This window comes from Nomascus leucogenys, chromosome 5 (genome assembly GCF_006542625.1).
Source record: "Nomascus leucogenys isolate Asia chromosome 5, Asia_NLE_v1, whole genome shotgun sequence".
NCBI classification, from domain to species: domain Eukaryota; kingdom Metazoa; phylum Chordata; class Mammalia; order Primates; family Hylobatidae; genus Nomascus; species Nomascus leucogenys.
In genome coordinates, this window is record NC_044385.1 from 133,974,961 (window position 1) to 133,992,236 (window position 17,276).

A 17,276-nucleotide genomic window follows, 5' to 3' on the forward strand; every position below is an offset into this window, starting at 1 on the left:
AGGTGTTTTTTACTGTAATTTTCTAAGCTTTTATTTTTCAAGAGACATGATGGTTTTTATAATAAAAACAAAAGAAATCCTACTTCTATTACAGGGGTAAAATTGCCTTGAAAAAAAATCTACCTCATTGGTTCGTAAGAATGAAAATCAGAAAAAGGCTGTGAAAGCCCTAACATGTTCAGAGAACGTGAGCTCTCTGTTTTCCTGGACACTCCAGGGTCCGCATGAGCAGGTATTCATCAATTAACACTCTGTTGAGTTCACCAACCAGCTATGAAGCATCATTAAGCCTATTATCCAATCCACTTCTCTCCAATCCTTCCATAAAGGTGTCATGAGACTTTCTCAAATAGCTTGCCATAATAGAGGAAGACTGACTATTATAGCTATTATACTTTCAATCTAATAATATCTCACACATATTCGTCAAGCCGTTTACCTTTGAGAAATTGATGCAACATGTATTGTCTTAGAATGCTGCGGTTCCGATCTTATCCATAGAGTCTAGCATAGGGTAGCACATAGGGCAGGTGCTCCCTGTAGACATGATGATGAAAACACAGTCCTAGTATCAACTATAGTCAGGCCTGCCTCATCCTCAGCACCACTGTGTAGAAAGAAAACTGCTATCAGAGAAGATACTGGGCGAGAAGAGAGTCAAGGCTGCCCAGCTGGGGAACTTGGTTATAGCTAACATAACCCTTAGCGGAACAGGCAATTATTGCCTTTTTAAAATCTGTGATTCTTTCACACTATTCCTTTTCTCATTATTTCAACAATTTCTTCTCTTTACTATAATCATCACCTGTATTAGCAAACAGCAATTCTGTCAATACTTTGACTCCTTCACAAACTCCCTACTTAAACTCCAGTGACCTAAGGTGATTTTAAATTATCTGAGGTAAAAAAAATTCTCCAAGGTCACTAGTGACCTGCAAACTGTGGACTTTGTTGTCCTCAACACGATGCTCATCAATGTTTGGCATGAGTTACTACCTCACCTTCACCTTTTTTCTCCCTGCCCCCCAGCCCAATACCTCCCTTTTCCTTCATTGATCCTTCCTTTGTTCCTTCACATGGAGATATATTTATTCCCCCAAATCTAGATGCTCACTTCTAACTCAAGAGTGTCAACAGCAAATGCACACCCATATCGAACAACAAAGGTGCCTATAGCATGTACACCAAAAACACTTTTTAGTTTCCTTTCTGTATGGTGCGGCTGCATGTTTGGGCTTTGATCTTGTGTTCTAAGGACTTTCCAATAGCTTATTACTAAGCCTTCTTTTCCTTCCCCTTCTCTTTCCTCCTTTCTTCTCCTCTGTTGTTAAAGGATTAATTTAATGAGCTTTGGTTCTCAGGGGAAATGCTTTAATGAAATTAGTAGAGGAAAATAACCACAAAATAGCCTGATGCACCTCACCCTTCTTGTAGCCTGGGATTGGAGCTTGTCCCAGGGAAGCAATCCAGTTGCTGCCTTCTGGAAGGTGGAGGGGCTGTTGTGTTTACCACAGGAGAAGTTTAGCGATTATGCCCAACTTGACAATATGGTGCTATTCCTATTCTCTCAGGATCAAGCTATGAAAAAGAATCTATGAGCTCAGATCATAGCGTTTTCTAACTAAAATAAATAAATAAAAATAATCAGGGAGGGGAAGAGCTTTGTTAAAGGATACGCAATTGCAGCTAGATAGAAGGAATCGGTTCTATGTTCTACAGCACTGTAGGGTGACTATAGCTAGCAATAATATCTAGTTTCAAACAGCTAGAAGAATAGTGAATGTCCTTGACACGAAGAAATGATACATGTGAGATGATGGAGATATTAATTGCTCTGATGTGATCACTATACATTACATGTATCAAAACATCACTAGGTACTCCATAAATATTTATAATTACTATGTGTCAAAAATAAAAAATTATAGTAATAATGAAGAAGAAAATGAGGTGAGGGTCACAGAAGATGTCATTCAGTTGTACTTGTTGGATCTGGTCCACTTGAAGAAACAGAAGGCACAGATGACTTAAGCGTTCTCCCCACACCAAGGGCCGGCTCCACATGAGCTGGGCAGCAGCTATTAAGTGTCCTCCAAAACACATTTACAGTTCTCTTTATTACTGGCCCAAAGACAAGAGCAACACCAAACCATCACTTAATTTTCACTTCAAGTTCCAGCATAGATTTTAATATCTAATCTGATTTCCTGGCTTTGCCCGCTCCTTAGCCCTAGTGTGACCAGTGGAAAGGTTAAAAAAACAGTCTAAACAAAATCCCTGCCTCCATGTTCTCTGCTAGCCTACTGTCCTGCATTGCAGTCCGGATATAACCCACAAACAAAATAGGGTGCACACATAACTTTTCCAAAATCTGTCTTATAGTAAATTCTATTATCCAAAACACAAGCATGCCATCAAGCATCTTAACCAAACCAAACACTCCAGCCTCTTTTCCATTTCATCCTGAGTGCATCCTATTATTTAGCCCTCACTGGATCACTCACGGATCTTTGAATATGACCTGTGCTTTCATGACTATAAGGTTTTGTTCATGCTGCCCTTTTTTCAACTGACTTCTATTGGGAGATTGGCATTTATTCATTATTTTTTCTTAAATAGCATTTATTGAGTCCATTCTACTTGCCATGCAATGTGGTAGGCCCTGTGCCTGTCCTCAAGGGGCTGAGATTCCCAACTGGAAAGAGGCTCATTAAGGAAACAATCACACATCTACAATATACACTACAATACATACACAGACTAAGGCAGAGACTTGAAGGGACAATGCAAAACTTCCCTTCAAATATATGCAAGACTATAAAACACCATTTCAAAAGCATAGAAGAGGAAGGGCTTCTCAATTCAGAGACCAGGGAAAAGTCCAGGGTGGCAGAAGTGAAGGTCAAGTTGGGGAAAAGTGTGTTGTCGAAATGTTTCTTTCTTGCACTCTCACTCCCTCTCCAGCAACTCAAAGGTCAGATCCTGTTGGAAGCTTGGAGCTCAATGATGTGGACTATTCTTAGCCTCAATGAGGAGGCTAAGAAGTAGGTAGACGAGGATGTTTTGATAGGATTTGTTACAAAGTGAGGACGACGCCTTGAGAGAGGCAGGTTAGGGGTCCCCTGTGGTACTGTACTCAACAGATAAAGAGGCCAAGGAATTGGGACTGGTGAGACATTTCTATGCTTTTTTAAAGGCTCAATTCAAATATCACCTTTCATGTTAGATTTTCACTTCCCAAAGGAAACTGACATTCTGTGTACCATTTCCATGGCAACTTGCTCATCCTTCTGCTCTTACATTCCTGGTGTTTGTCCCTGGATGTTATCAGCAGGTTTGAGCTTGCCCCCCACTGGGCTATAGGCTCTGGGGCTGCTGGCTCATGTCTGGATCCCAAAATTCTCACTGTACCTGCGCACAGATGGCATCATCACCCAGAAGATGCTTGTTGAAGAAATGCGATTAGAGTTGTTCTAGAGGCTTTTCTGGGGGTTAGGGGGGAGGGGAGGAAATCTTTATGTATCTGTTAAAAATGTTAAACTATCTTTATCATGTTGCATAATAACTTCTTTATCTCGTTTCTTTTTCTTGAATCACTAGTATTTGAAACTGTATCTTTAATCATATTGAAGTCCTCAAATAAGTGTTTTTGTTTCATTAAATGGTTTGTTTGATATCATGTTGGCATTAAATAGGCTGAGTCTACTGTGGTCAAAAGAAATGTGTACCTAAGGTTCTTTGCCTGGGGTTTCTATCTCCCTAGCTACTGCTGCCTGGTTCTATCACCAACATTTTAAATACTGGTATTAGCACATGTCAATTTTTGTCCTTGTACACTTTTGAATTACTTTGACAAGGAATACCAAGTCACTATTATAGAGCCAATCCAGATGAGGCAAGGAATGTCACTCATACATGGGGATCTAAAAAATGCATTTTCCATACCTTCTTCTTGGCTCCAATTGAAGGTATGGAGGAAGGCAAGACTTCCCTTCTCAGAGTGAGGAGCCACTTGCTACCAGATTTCTAGAGAGCCGCATCGGAAACTGTCAACCACAAGCAGAATTCCAAGGCTTGTGAAATTACAGGTCAACTGACTCCCATGCCAATTCTCCTTCCTTCCCCAAAGGTACAAAGGTCTTCATGAAATTTCACCTGCTAAAACAACAGCCCTAGAAAAACACTCAAGCCTGCTCCAAGGGGTCAATATTACTTATTCCTTCCCTCCCTTGAAAGAGTATAATCAAATTAAACAAATGCACACTATGACCAAATGACCACTCCAGACCTTATAACCTTTCTAGTATATTTGGCTTAAAAATACTACTTATTCAACCTTCAACCAACAGAGTCATATAGACTTAGATCCGGTGCCTAAAGATGTCAATGGGGCAGCCAGCATTCTGGGAATTCTTATGTGAAGATTTGATCTTTGGAGAGTCTAGGTATTCAAGTGGAGGAATCGTGGGAAGAAAAATCCACAGCATGCTTCCTTTAGGCATAGGACATAGTATAAAAATATGTGGCATATTTAGAATATGTAAAATTACCTGTCAAAGCTAGAGGAATGGGGCTAGCTCTGGAGGGCTGCCAGGCCCCATTACAGACATAGCCCTTTGTCATACAGACAAAACGTTGTTATCACAGCATTTTATGAGGGGGACTTCTATGTGTATCTTTACTTTAGAAATGCAATTCTAGCTACAATTTACAGAAAAGATGAAAGGGGAAAGTATTTATCTTTGAAATATATCTGTACATGTATATACCTCACATTTGACATTTGAATGCACAAATACATACACATATATTTTTTAAAACTGGTATAAAATGGTACTTATGTTTATTTTTGTTGTAAGCCTATAAAATTATTTGACTTTAAAAATCATATAAATCATCTCAATAAAGCCAAAGAAACGAAGGAGAAGAGAATAATAAAATAGCAAAAGAATTCTGAAATTCATCAGGATACAAAATATCTACCTGCTAAAACACCCTACAGATTTATGGCTTTGATGAGACACTGTCTCCACTTTGGGGGTCAGAATCATATACATGACCAGATAGAATAAATAGTCCTTGTTTTTTTGTTTGTTTTTTTAATGAGAAAGAATCTGGCTCCTTCGCCCAGGCTGGAGTGCAGTGGTGCAATCTTGGCTTACTGATACCTCCGCCTCCCCAGTTCAAGTGATTCTCATGCTTCAGCCTCCTGAGTAGCTGGCACTATAGTCACACATCACCATGCTCGGCTAACTTGTGTGTTTTTAGTAGAAACAGGGTTTCTCATGTTGGCCAGGCTGGTCCCAAACTCCTTACCTCAAGTCATCTGCCTCAGCCTCCCAAAGTGCTGGGATTACAGGTGTGAGCCACCGCGCCTGGCCAATAGTACTTCTGAAGCCACAGATGTGTAAATGTGCATAAACACAATTGAGAAAAACAAATATTTATCAGGAGCCTTAATAAGGTTAGACACTCAGTTTTGTAACTCTCTTCCTAAAATTCTGTCACAGGAATAATTAGAATTGGGCGCAGAACGTATAATCAATTATGCTGAGCACATTATTATTTACAATACCTAAAAATCAAAACTAAATTTAATGTTCAGAAACAAGAGAATAAAATATGTCACGGTAAATTCACATAATGGAATATCAGACATTAAAATCATTTCTTATGAGAACATGTAGAGATATAATAAACTGTCAAGTGAGAAATGAAAGACAAAAAACATAAAATATGATCAAAATATTGCTTTAACATTTTTTATCATCCACCTATTGTTTTTTCAATCATATTATTCTGTCAATGTATCCACAGTCTGCGATTATATTGTAAATAATTAAAATGTAGATTGTGAGATAATGGAAGCAAACACAAACAAGCAAACAAAACAAAATAGTAGAGACCTGTAATTCAGATGGTTGAAGGAAGCTTGAGTTGAATTTTCTAGAATATACACACCTGGGTTTAGAGAGGCAGCTTCTCTTTTTATTCTGAAACCTTTAAATGTCCATAGCATATTTCTGCCATGGTATATTTTGAAAGACGTCTATACAAAGCCATGCCCCAAAATCTTTTCAGTTAATTTATTTATTTTTGGATTTCTTAATAACCAGGCCATAAACAAGTACAGAAATTTTAAAGTCTATCCCTTTTGTGTGTCAAAATGAAAAATAAATCTGGCTAGACTATTTGCGAAGTCAGTGACCTTCTTTGAAGCATTTACTTTTAGCTTGCACTTTACGAGCTTTCTCTTTCCTTCCAATGAACCTCACAGACAGGAGGACATTGTGAACTGTGTGCTCAGCCTATGGCCAGCAGGAGGTGTGTGAGGGCCACGAGGGGGAGGGGAGGTGGGTAGGAATCTCAACGTTTCAGTTACACACCCACAAAAATCTAGAATGACCTACTCATCTATATAAATGTTTACAGGGCTTCTGTTCGCAAAATGCCATCATTATCCACAGACATGGTGCCTGAGAAGCGAGCAGGGGTGTCCAAAGAAACAGAGCTGTGTCCTACACCGTCCTAGGGGCAAATCCGAATCTCTGTGACCTCAAGCAAGTCACCAGCTTCCCTGAACGCTGCTTTCGTCTGCGGTTTTGTATTAGTTCACTTTCATACCGTTACAAAGAACTGCCCCAGACTGGGTAATTCATAAAGAAAAGAGGTTTCATTGACTCACGGTTCAGTGTGGCTGGGGAGAACTCACGGTGGAAGGTGAAGGGAAGCAAGGCAACTTCTTCACGAGGGAGCAGGAAGGAGAAATGCTGAGCAATTGGGGAAGAGCCCCTTACAAAACAATCAGATCTCGTGAGAACTCACCATCACGAGAACAGCATAGGGGAAACCATCCCCATGATTCAGTTACCTCCACCTGTTCTCTCCCGTAACACGTGGGGATTATGGGGATAATGGGAATTACAATTCAAGATGAGATTTAGGTGGAGACACAAACCCTAACCATATCAGGGGCTTCAGGAGGGTATAGATAAAGTGTTTGGCAAATAACTGGTAGTTTGAGACGTATTTGTTCCTCTTTCCGTAAAAGGTCTTTGATAAGGCCGCTTAAATGATTGCCAGCTGTACTTTTCACTCACCTTCCATTGTTCTGACTTTTCTCTCTAGGCCCACAAATTTTTTATAATCTGGGATAGCCTCAGTTTCCTATAGTTTAAATATGTTAAAATATGATAATTAATTGCATCTAAAATTTAATGTATAATTTTTCATAACCTTGTAAATCTTCCCATCAAAAAAATTATGGCAGGAAAATACGCATTTTTTTCAAAAAACATTTTCTTAAGTTTTTTTTTTGAAAATGTGAAAACCATTAACTTTAAACGTTCCTATAATAGGATACAAAGTGTTTTTCTCCTTATTAACCCCCGCTAGGTACATCTAGGGCTTAGCATATAATAATTGCTCAATAAATATTTGTGAAAGAAGCGAATGTTAGATCCCGGGGGCTGGGTGAGGGAAGGATAGTTACAGAGCCAGACCTCACTGTGCAAGTGACTTTTATGCAGGAGAAAGCAGGTTAGAATCATGATAAACATTATAAAATGTAACTCCGATTCCTTTGAGTGGACATGGGCTCTGCGCCCTGAAGGAGGGCATGCACCTTCCTCAGGACCTCCTTAGCGCCCCCCCACGGGGTGAGGGAGGTGTCACTGCTCGGTCCAGAGTGTCCCCCATCCAGGAGGTCCTCAGCTCCCACTGTTGTGCTGCACCGTGGGCAACCTGGCCTTCCCTGGTGTCTCTCCATTTTTATAACATCAAGCAACTTCTAGGGGGAAAAGATGGATCTTTCCATGGAAGCTCCACCCAGCCCATTGCCACTCCATTCCCAGGTGTCTCCATTTAGTTACTGAAGAATTAGGTTTCTTAAAGCCTCAAAGCTTTGCACCTGAGTGTATTTGAATCCACTGGCTCCATGCAGCTGTTTCTAAGAAGCAAAAACACACATTCACAGCTCTTCTTTTGCTCCCATTCTTTTAGTGAAGAGACATGCTTCCCTTCCTCAACATCCGGAGGACATCTGAGTGTGTCCCCTCGGCGGCCATCAGAAGGGGTGGGAGACCTCCCAAGCATGGCTGCTTCAGAGTCCCTGCCTGAATGCCTGGGTGCCCATGTGCCCAGGTGACCAGCTGCAGGTACCCAGCTGCCCAGGTGCCCAGCTGCCCAGCAGCTGTGCCCACACAGGCTCTGCATTGCTTTCAAGAGGAGCCAGTGTTGCCAAGCTCGTCTCTTCCCACAATTTGCCATTTGACTTCCACAGAGAGGAACTGTTCTCTCTGTACAGGGTGTGTGTGAGAGTGTGAAAGTATGTATATGACAGTGTGTGTGTATGTGTGAGAATGCAAGTGTAAGAATGTGTGTGTGTGCATGAGGGTGAGTGGTGTGAGAGGGTGTATGAGAGTATGAGTGTGCATGAGTGTGAGTGTGTGTGTGTGTACACATCATGTCAGTTAATTTTTCCGTTTTTTGCCTGTTTTTTTTAAGTACACATTTCGCATTTTGCTAAAGCTGAGTGAATGTCTGAAGGCTTGTTTTCAGCAGTCACTGACAATAACGCCATTCCCGATTGACGGTCTTTCCCCCTGCTGGTGCCTGACCCTGTGTTACAGAGCAAAATACCTGGCCGTACATGTGTGACATTCAAGAGACGAGTGGCGCTAACATCGGAAATGTGTCTTTGAAGCCATGTGTCTTTATCAGCAAAATAAAGAATGTGACAGAATCAGGAGCCCAAAATAGTTATTTATTTGATTGTTGGTCTGTGTATTTTAATAAAGATTGGCCACACTGACTTCAAATGAAATAAGTGGGCAAAGTCCAACAACACGTGAATGAGATGAAAGGGTCACTGGTCTGGTGGAGCTGGGGCTGGAGGGCGGGCTGCCTGATTCACCCCCTCTCGCTCCCTAATTGCCCTGGGGTGCGTCTGCCAACTCTATGGTTTCAGGGAGAAAAGTTTTTTAAAAATCACTATTTCACATAATCCCTATGCTCAGTTAACCTCTACATTTTTAAATTCAAATACCGACCTGCAGACATCAGGGGAGGCAGGACTGTCCATGAGGTGAGCTGGGGAGACCGAGTCAGATGAAATGATCGGAGCAGGCTGTCCATTTCCCCAAGGCTGGTCCAATCTTGTGACACTTAATGCCGACATCTGGATCCTGCTCTCATCCGACGGCTGCAGGTGCCTAGGGGAGGCCATCCTCTCAAGGGAGCCCAAAGGACGGCAAATCCCCCTCCTTCCTCCTGTCACCAGCCCTGACACTGTGCTTGTTCCAGAAGCCTCAACTATTTATAGACACAGAGGCTGAGAAGCAGCAAAAGAGAGCAAGCTGAAATGACAGAGTGGCCTTGTTATTCCTCCTCCTCTCCACTACTCCTGAACAAGCTTCCCAGTCGGCTCTTCTCACTGTCTGTCCCAGGAGCATGTGCACGTTGGACTCCTGTGGAAATCCTACAACCACAGTACACCCAGATGACCTCCTGGTCTTTTATTTCACTAACAGACATGAATAAACCAGGCACTGGAAACATATCAAAACATAATTGCTGGACAAGTTACAAGGTTGAAATATGCTGGTCCCCACCAGACCCTGCTTTCTCCTGCGTTGTGCAAACTTCTCTTCAGTCCCGTGTTGATTCCTCTAACCCTCTAACAACTCTGTGAAAAAGACAAAGCATTATTGCCTTCATTTCGAGAAGAAGAGGAAAGACAAATACTCTAATGTGCTTTAAGAAGCCAAAAATAGCCAGCAACTGTGATGGCGATGTCATCTATAAGGAAGGATCTCCCCTGCTTGCTCTCTGGCCCGCCTTGGGATTCAGGGCCCACCCTCCTTGCACTCATCCTGAGGCTCTTCTTCTAGTCCTTCAGATAGGCAACACTCTCCCCTCCTTCCTCAGCCCCTTGCACAGGCTGTTCCCGCTGCCAGCATTGTGCTGTTCCCAATGCACTGCCTGTGCCCCATCCACATTCAGCTCAAATATTTCATCCCTAACAAGGCCCCAGGACCTCCCACTCAAAATTAGGCTGCACTTTCATGCTGTCTTGTGATTCCACTTTTTTTTTTCAATTTTCTTTCTCAACATTTTTAAAAATGGGTACTCTTTTGAGTGAAGATGCATTCATTATTTATCTTCCTCTCATGCTGAACTACAAGCTCTGTGAGGGCCAGCCCACCTTTGCCCTGCCTAGGTGTCCTCCTAGGCAGGGGTCCTCCACGAGATGTGCCGCATCGGGGCATGAATCAGGACATCTGAGATTCACACTGAAAGCCAGCTCAGCTCACGTGCAGTCAACTTTCCAATGGTCTCTGCCATAGTATGGCCCCAAACTCTTTCAGAAGCCTATGTTTGTTTTAATTATAAATGCAAAATTAAATTATGTTTAGGGCCAATTTTAGTAACAAATTGTTCTTTATTCAAATATTTAAAATGGGAGGTGGGCACGGTAGTTCACACCTGTAATCCCAGCACTTTGGGAGGCTGAGGAGGGAGGATTGCCGGAGCCAAGAGTTCAAGACCAGCCTGGGAAGCAAAGTGACACCCTGTCTCTACAAACAAATTTAAAAATTAGCCAGGTGTGGTAGAGTGCACCTGTGGTCCTAGCAGTGGGAGGATTGCTTGAGCCGGGGAGGTCGAGGCTGCAGTGAGCTGTGATTGTGCCCCTGCACTCCAGCCTGGGTGACAGAGTAAGAGCCTGTCTCAAATATAAATACATAAATACCATCAGTAAGTTGAATAGACATAACTGCAGACATAAGAAAGCATAATTTTATTTTGTTTTCCTACCACCTTTAAAAAAAATCTGATTTAGTAATCTTTCTCAGACATTGAACAAATCTGATAGAGTTCCAATGCCATATCTGCCTATATGTTGTCAAGAGACAGACTTAGGGTCACTTTATACTGCAAAATAATCTTAATTCTGTGATTAGAATCTACATGTAAAGATGTGCTTCCAAACTCCAGAATTAACTGAGCATTAGGTCTTCCTGTTTTCCACAGCTCATGGAAGGAAGCTTGCAGTGGGGATGGAGAATGCAGTTCTTTCACTCCCTATGCTTTGCTCCATGTGGCTGCTTGGTGTTGTCCTTTCTTAGCTGGCAAGTTGAATGCTGGGGTCCCCAGCGAGGCCGTGGCATGACTGAAGCTGACTCTAACTCAATGCAGGGCCTCTTCAGAGCTCTCCTGCTGGGCTCCTCTCTCCTGGATTCCCTTATCCTGCACAGATGCATTTCTGTTCTGGAAGGGTCACTTGCGATTTTGTCCTCTGTCACTGGACTCCCAGTGGAACACATCCTGTGAAGGTCTCCTGGACACCTGCTGAGGGGACCCACATCAACCCAATACTGACTTTTGCCTGTATGGCCCAGGTCTCCTTCAGGAAAAGCACTCAAATGTCCTTGCTCCACAAACTCTGGCAATAGGCCAACACTGGAGCCACCTCCAAAGCATCCTTTCATCCATTTGTTCCCCATCTCAGCTGCCCAGGACACTCCGGATTCAGGGCACTTGCACCTCAGGCCACAGCCCTCCTGACGTTCCAGGCAAGGGCGAGCCACCAGCAATCTGTGGCTCCCAAACACAGAATCCACCTCACAGCGCTCTGTTTTACCAACCTCCAGCACCCACAGGAAGTATTAACCCCCAGCTCATCACTTCACAAAGGGTGCAGGGGAGCACCTCGATCCTTTCTGCATCTTCTTTCTTATCCTTGACCTTGCTAAGGGATCTCAGAAAAGTTTCTTGATGCCACTCCCTGTGTAAATGTGAAAGGTGAGGAAGAGGAAACAAGTGTCATACTTGCTTTGGCATTTGGCAGCTTCACATAAATAGGAAGCTGAAAGGATCTCAGTCTCACATTTCCCTACAATCACTTACAGTCAGCTACTATAATATTAACATGATCGTCCTCAGCAATCCTAGATAAATATGATTTGCTGCAGGAGGGATGAGTCCCAAGTGGAATCAGAGAGTATCCAGGAGGACTCTGGGGATAGAGTGGGCCAGGAAAGAATTCTCTGCCCAATGTTCCTTTCATCCCAAACTTAACTTTGGAACACACGTTTCTAAAATAGAATACTGTCAATAGACTCTCTGGCTGGTGGAACCCTTTTAACTGGAAAGACATGAAAAAAACCTATTATTTCAGTTCAGTTGTCTCTAGTGAATTACTTAGCTAACAACAATGAGGAATTTGGGGAAAACTCAGTACTTATCAACACGCACAGATGTTGACAAATATCTTCAATTTGGTGTAAAGTTCCTAATTAAAATAACACCTATCCCTCTCTTTGAGTAGCTAGCAATATTAATCCTGAAGGTTCCTTAACACCCACAGATGCCTTTGCCACCTAGTTACACCCTTTCCTTCCCATTGCTAATCAGGGCTTCATTTCCCCAGGACTCCGGTGAGTCTGGGGACCAGGTCATCTACCATAGTTACTGGTGACCGTCTCATCTTCCTTCCTAGTTAAAAACAAGAAGACTGGGTGCGGTGGCTCACGCCTGTAATTCCAGCACTTTGGGAGGCCAAGGCAGGCGGATCAGGAGGTCAGGAGTTTGAGACCAGCCTGGCTAACATAGTGAAGCCCCATGTCTACTAAAAATACAAAAATTAGCCAGGCGTGGTGGCGCACACCTGTAATACTAGCTGCTCAGGAGGCTGAGGCAGGAAAATTGCTTGAACCCAGGAAGCCAAGGGTGCAGTGAGCTGAGACCTGTGCCACTGCACTCCAGCTTGGGTGACAAGGCGAGACACCATCTCAGGAAAAAAACAAACAAACAAACAAACAAAAAAACAAAAACAAGAAGGCTTTTTAAGGATACAAACTCCCACTTTAGCATTTTTGTTTCCACAATACTACCAAAGGTAGGGTAGGGGAATGATGAGTCTTACTGAATTCGTTTTAATTTAACAAGATTATTGTTAAATAATTGATCATTTTCAAATAATTAAAAATTATATAGTAATGAATAAAAGATAAAATCTTTTTTTAAGTGATTAAAAGATTATATAGAAAAACATATGTTGGAATTCAAGCACAGAATGCTAGTAACTTGAAATGAAGAGCAGTCTTTTATGACATGGAATATATTGATTTTAAAGAGAAAATTTTATCTTGACCAAAGTTGAATTTTGTTTCAGCAGTAGCTCTTGAATGGATCCATGGATCTCTAAATGTGCTAAACTCAGACCTAATAAACAGCAGCAACATGGAAGGAAAAGGGGTGATTGATACGTGAATGCAAAGTGCAGAAATGAAAATGATTAAATTCCCCTGTGGATTCATGTTTTGAGCAGGATATTTTGAGCAGGGAGTCTCTACGGACTCTGTTCTGAGTCCTTGGTGTTCTGTGGTGTGTATGTTGATAGGGTTCCTCTCGAGTACAAGACTTACTTTCTAGATAGGAGAAGGGCAGAATACAACAAACAGATAAGCTACAAATATCATTCACGATGGTGCCATGAAGAACGTAAAATAAGCTGATGTGAAGAAGTGGCAGGCAAGCAAGGGTGGAGCAGCTGGGCGTCGAGGGGAGGACGGCAGGGGCAGGGGGCCAGCCTCTGAAATGCTGAGGGTTGAATGAGGACCACAGGAAAAGCCAGGGAAATGTCTGGGGAAGAACTTTCCAGAATGGTTTCTCCTGTAGTTGTATAGTAGAAGCAAGCTGGGAGTATAGGGGAGACAGCAAGTGGGTGACAGGTTTCAGATGAAGGCAGAGGGTAGGGGAGTGCCCACCTGGTAGGCAGTTCAATTTCACATGATTGAAAGTCTCTGAATCTTCCCACAGTATAATCAAGCAACTGTATGTTTTTGTTTTAGAAAATAGGTCACATTATTATGTATTTATTTATTTATTTATTTATTTATTATTATTATTTTTTGAGACGGAGTCTCACTCTGTCACCAGGCTAGAGAGTGCAGTGGTGGAATCTTGGCTCATCGCAACCTCTGCCTCCGGGTTCAAGCAATTCTCCTGCCTCAGCCTCCTGAGTAGCTAGGACTACAGGCACATGCCACCACACCTGGCTAATTTTTGTACTTTCAGTAGAGACGGGGTTTCACCATGTTGGCCAGAATGGTCTTGATCTCTTGGAAAATAGGTCACATTATTAACATTAACAGGTACCTCTCCAAAGAAGACATACAACGGCCCACAATCATGACAAAATGCTCAATATAACAATCATCAAAGAAATGCAAGTTACAACCACAATGAGATATCATCTCATACCAGTCAGGATGGCTATTAACAAAAAGTCAAAATAATAACAGATGTTGGTGAGGGTGTGGAGAAAAGGATACACTTATATGCTACTGGAAGGGATGTAAATTAGTTCAACCCCAGTGGAAAACAGTATGGGGATTTCTCAATGAACTAAAAATAGATCTACCATTTGACCCAGCAATTCCACTACTGGCTATCTACCCAAAAGAAAATAAATAGTTTTAATCAAAAAGACACCTGCAATCCTATGTTTATTGCAGCCTTATTCACAATAACAAGATCATGGAATCAACTTAAGTGTCCATTAATGGATGATTGGATAAAGAAAATAAGGTGCATATACACCATGGAATACTATGTAGCCATAAAAAATGAAATTATGTCCTTTGCAGGAACATGGATGCAGCCAGAGGCCATTTTCCTAAGTGAATTAATGCAAAAACAGAAAATCAAATGCTGACTGTTCTCAGCTATAAGTGGGAGCTAAACAGTGGGCACACATGGACATAAAGATGGAAACAACAGACACTGGGGACTCCAAGAGTCTGGATGGAGGGAGGGAAGGAGGGAGGGGGAAGGGCTGCAAATCTACTTCTTGGGTGCTATGTTCACTATTTGGGTGACGAGTCCAACTGAAGCCCAATTCCAGAATCACTCAATATGCCCATGTAGCAAACCTGCAAATGTACCCCCCCTGAATTTAAAAAGAAAAAAAAAAAAAAAAGAAATTGATCCAGCGCGCACACGCACACACACATCACCTGGGAGCCAAAAAAGAAAAGAAAATGGGTCACAAACTGAAGTGTAGGGAAATTAATTACAATGATATGTCTTATGTCTTATACATTCTTATTGAATTGGGATAATAATTTTACCTACTTTAGCAAAACGAGTTGCCTAGAGCAACAGTGTTCAATACTGTGGGCACTAGTGACATGTAGCTATTTCGGTTTCTCAGATGAAATACTTTGTATAAGTATCGCACACACAACATTTATACTAAAAAGTGAAATAAAATTAGAAATTCAGATTGTCAGTTGCACTAGCCATATGTCAAGTGCTCAGCAGCCACATGTAGCACATGGCTGCCATGGACACAGAGCATCTCCATCAGTGCAGAGATGTCTTTGGAACAGCACTGGGAAAAATGCCTGAAATCCCAAAACCAAAAATTAGGCAAAAATATATTTCATTTTCAAAACGATAACATTCTTTAACAGAATACTGGCATAGAACTTTTAACATTTTAAAAATAAAGCATAACAATATTAACTAAAAAAATTCTGAACACTAGTACTATTATTAATTATAATAGTGACTAACAATTATGCATTGCCTTGTATGTGGCAAATGTGTGCTAAATGTCTTAACCACATTCTCTTATCATTTTCACTTAAGTCTAATGACACAGGCACTGTTATTATGTGCATTTTATGGCTATGAAAGTGGAGGCTCAGAATAGTTCATTAACCTCCCCAAGGCTAGAGAGATATTACACGTGGCCCCAAGTGTCAAACCCAGGAAGCAGACTCCAGAGTTTGTGTTCCCAACAATTTTTCCCACCTGATGTTACTGTAAGTTTAAAAACCTTTTACACGGGCATATGGTAGGATTTTACTCTGAGTACTCACAAGCTTAACATTACTAAATTCAAATTATATGTCATTTCTGTTAAATTGGATGAGCTTTAAATAATCACAGAAATACCAGCTATAGAAAAATATATAACTATGTTTTAAACAGTATAAAATGCCTTATATGTGCATGGCAAAGCACTTTTCAATTGTTTTTAGAGCTTAACAGGGAAAAGAAAAAAAGGATGAGGAATGAAAATTCTAAAGCAGTTTTCCAATAAAATAAAACCAGACTTCTTTTTTTCTATATAAGAAAGATTTTTCAGGGGAAAACCCCCAGGGGATGTCAAAGACAGTGTATCTCTGTGCCATTCCAGGGTTCAGGTCCAAGCAGCCTTACCTCCGATGGCCACGGACCTATTGCCAGAGAACTGAATCAGAAATGTCAATGCATGGGCGAAATCCCTCTCTGAATACATAGAGGTCAGAGGCAGAGGTTGGCAGAAATGTGGCTCCTGGGTCAGGTGACCGAAATGCATTACCTAATGAAAATGACACCAAAGTGCTGCAGACAAGAGTCTTGAAACGGAGGTCACTGGCGAGGATGATGGTGATGAGAAGAAACAGGAGGGCACATTTTAAATGGAGTCGAAGGACAAATGGCACGGAACAAAGAGACCCAGCTCCAGGAGTTTAGGATTCTGCTCTGTCATGGACTGGACAGGAAGGCTGATCAGACAGATGGCTTCCCTGGGGAGATATTTTTTGTATTCCCCTTGACAACATCCAGGGATAAGTCACCCTGCCCGGAGTCACAGCGGTGCAAGAACCAGCATGTGCACGCTAGGAGGCAGATTCTCAACCCAACCCAGCCAGTACTTCTCACCTTCTCCTCTGACTCTGTCCTTCATCTATTCTCCCTCTTCCAACTACCTTGTCTCCTTCTTCTTTTTTCTCTTCTCTTCTCTCCTTTCCTGTACTGAGATGCTACCGACTACATTTTATGATGACAGTTTTTAAATCATTGATGTGATAAAATCCATAATCTTTGACGACTTTCGTTTTAGGATCCTAGTAAATCAAGAATCACACTGGAGTTGAATTTTTGTAGTTGCTTTCTGAGAAATGAAATTAAAACAGTTTTGGTAATAAATTGACACTGTAAAGAATTATAGCTTGGTTATATGGACCTTGGCCAAATGGAGTTTCAAGAGACTGTTGTGTGAGCCTAAATTTGAACTCTAAAAATAATAATATTGAAATACTTAATTTTTAAAAACCAGACATCAGAGTCATGGCAGATATTTTTGGAAAAAATATAATTAGGGGATTTTCAAATTCTCCATGTGAATCTGGGAATGGGACAGTGATGCCAATAAAAATATGTTTTTCTTCTAGAAAAAGTCTTAAGATTCTTGGTATGTGTAAGTGAATGAGTTATGG

General features: G+C 41.6%; 1 protein-coding gene across 2 annotated transcripts in view; it reads right to left on the bottom strand.

Annotated features, from left to right (window-relative positions):
* The window catches only part of FAM155A (family with sequence similarity 155 member A), a 706,320-nt gene that overhangs the window by 512,062 nt on the left and 176,982 nt on the right, over window positions 1-17,276 (bottom strand). The window lies entirely within an intron of this gene.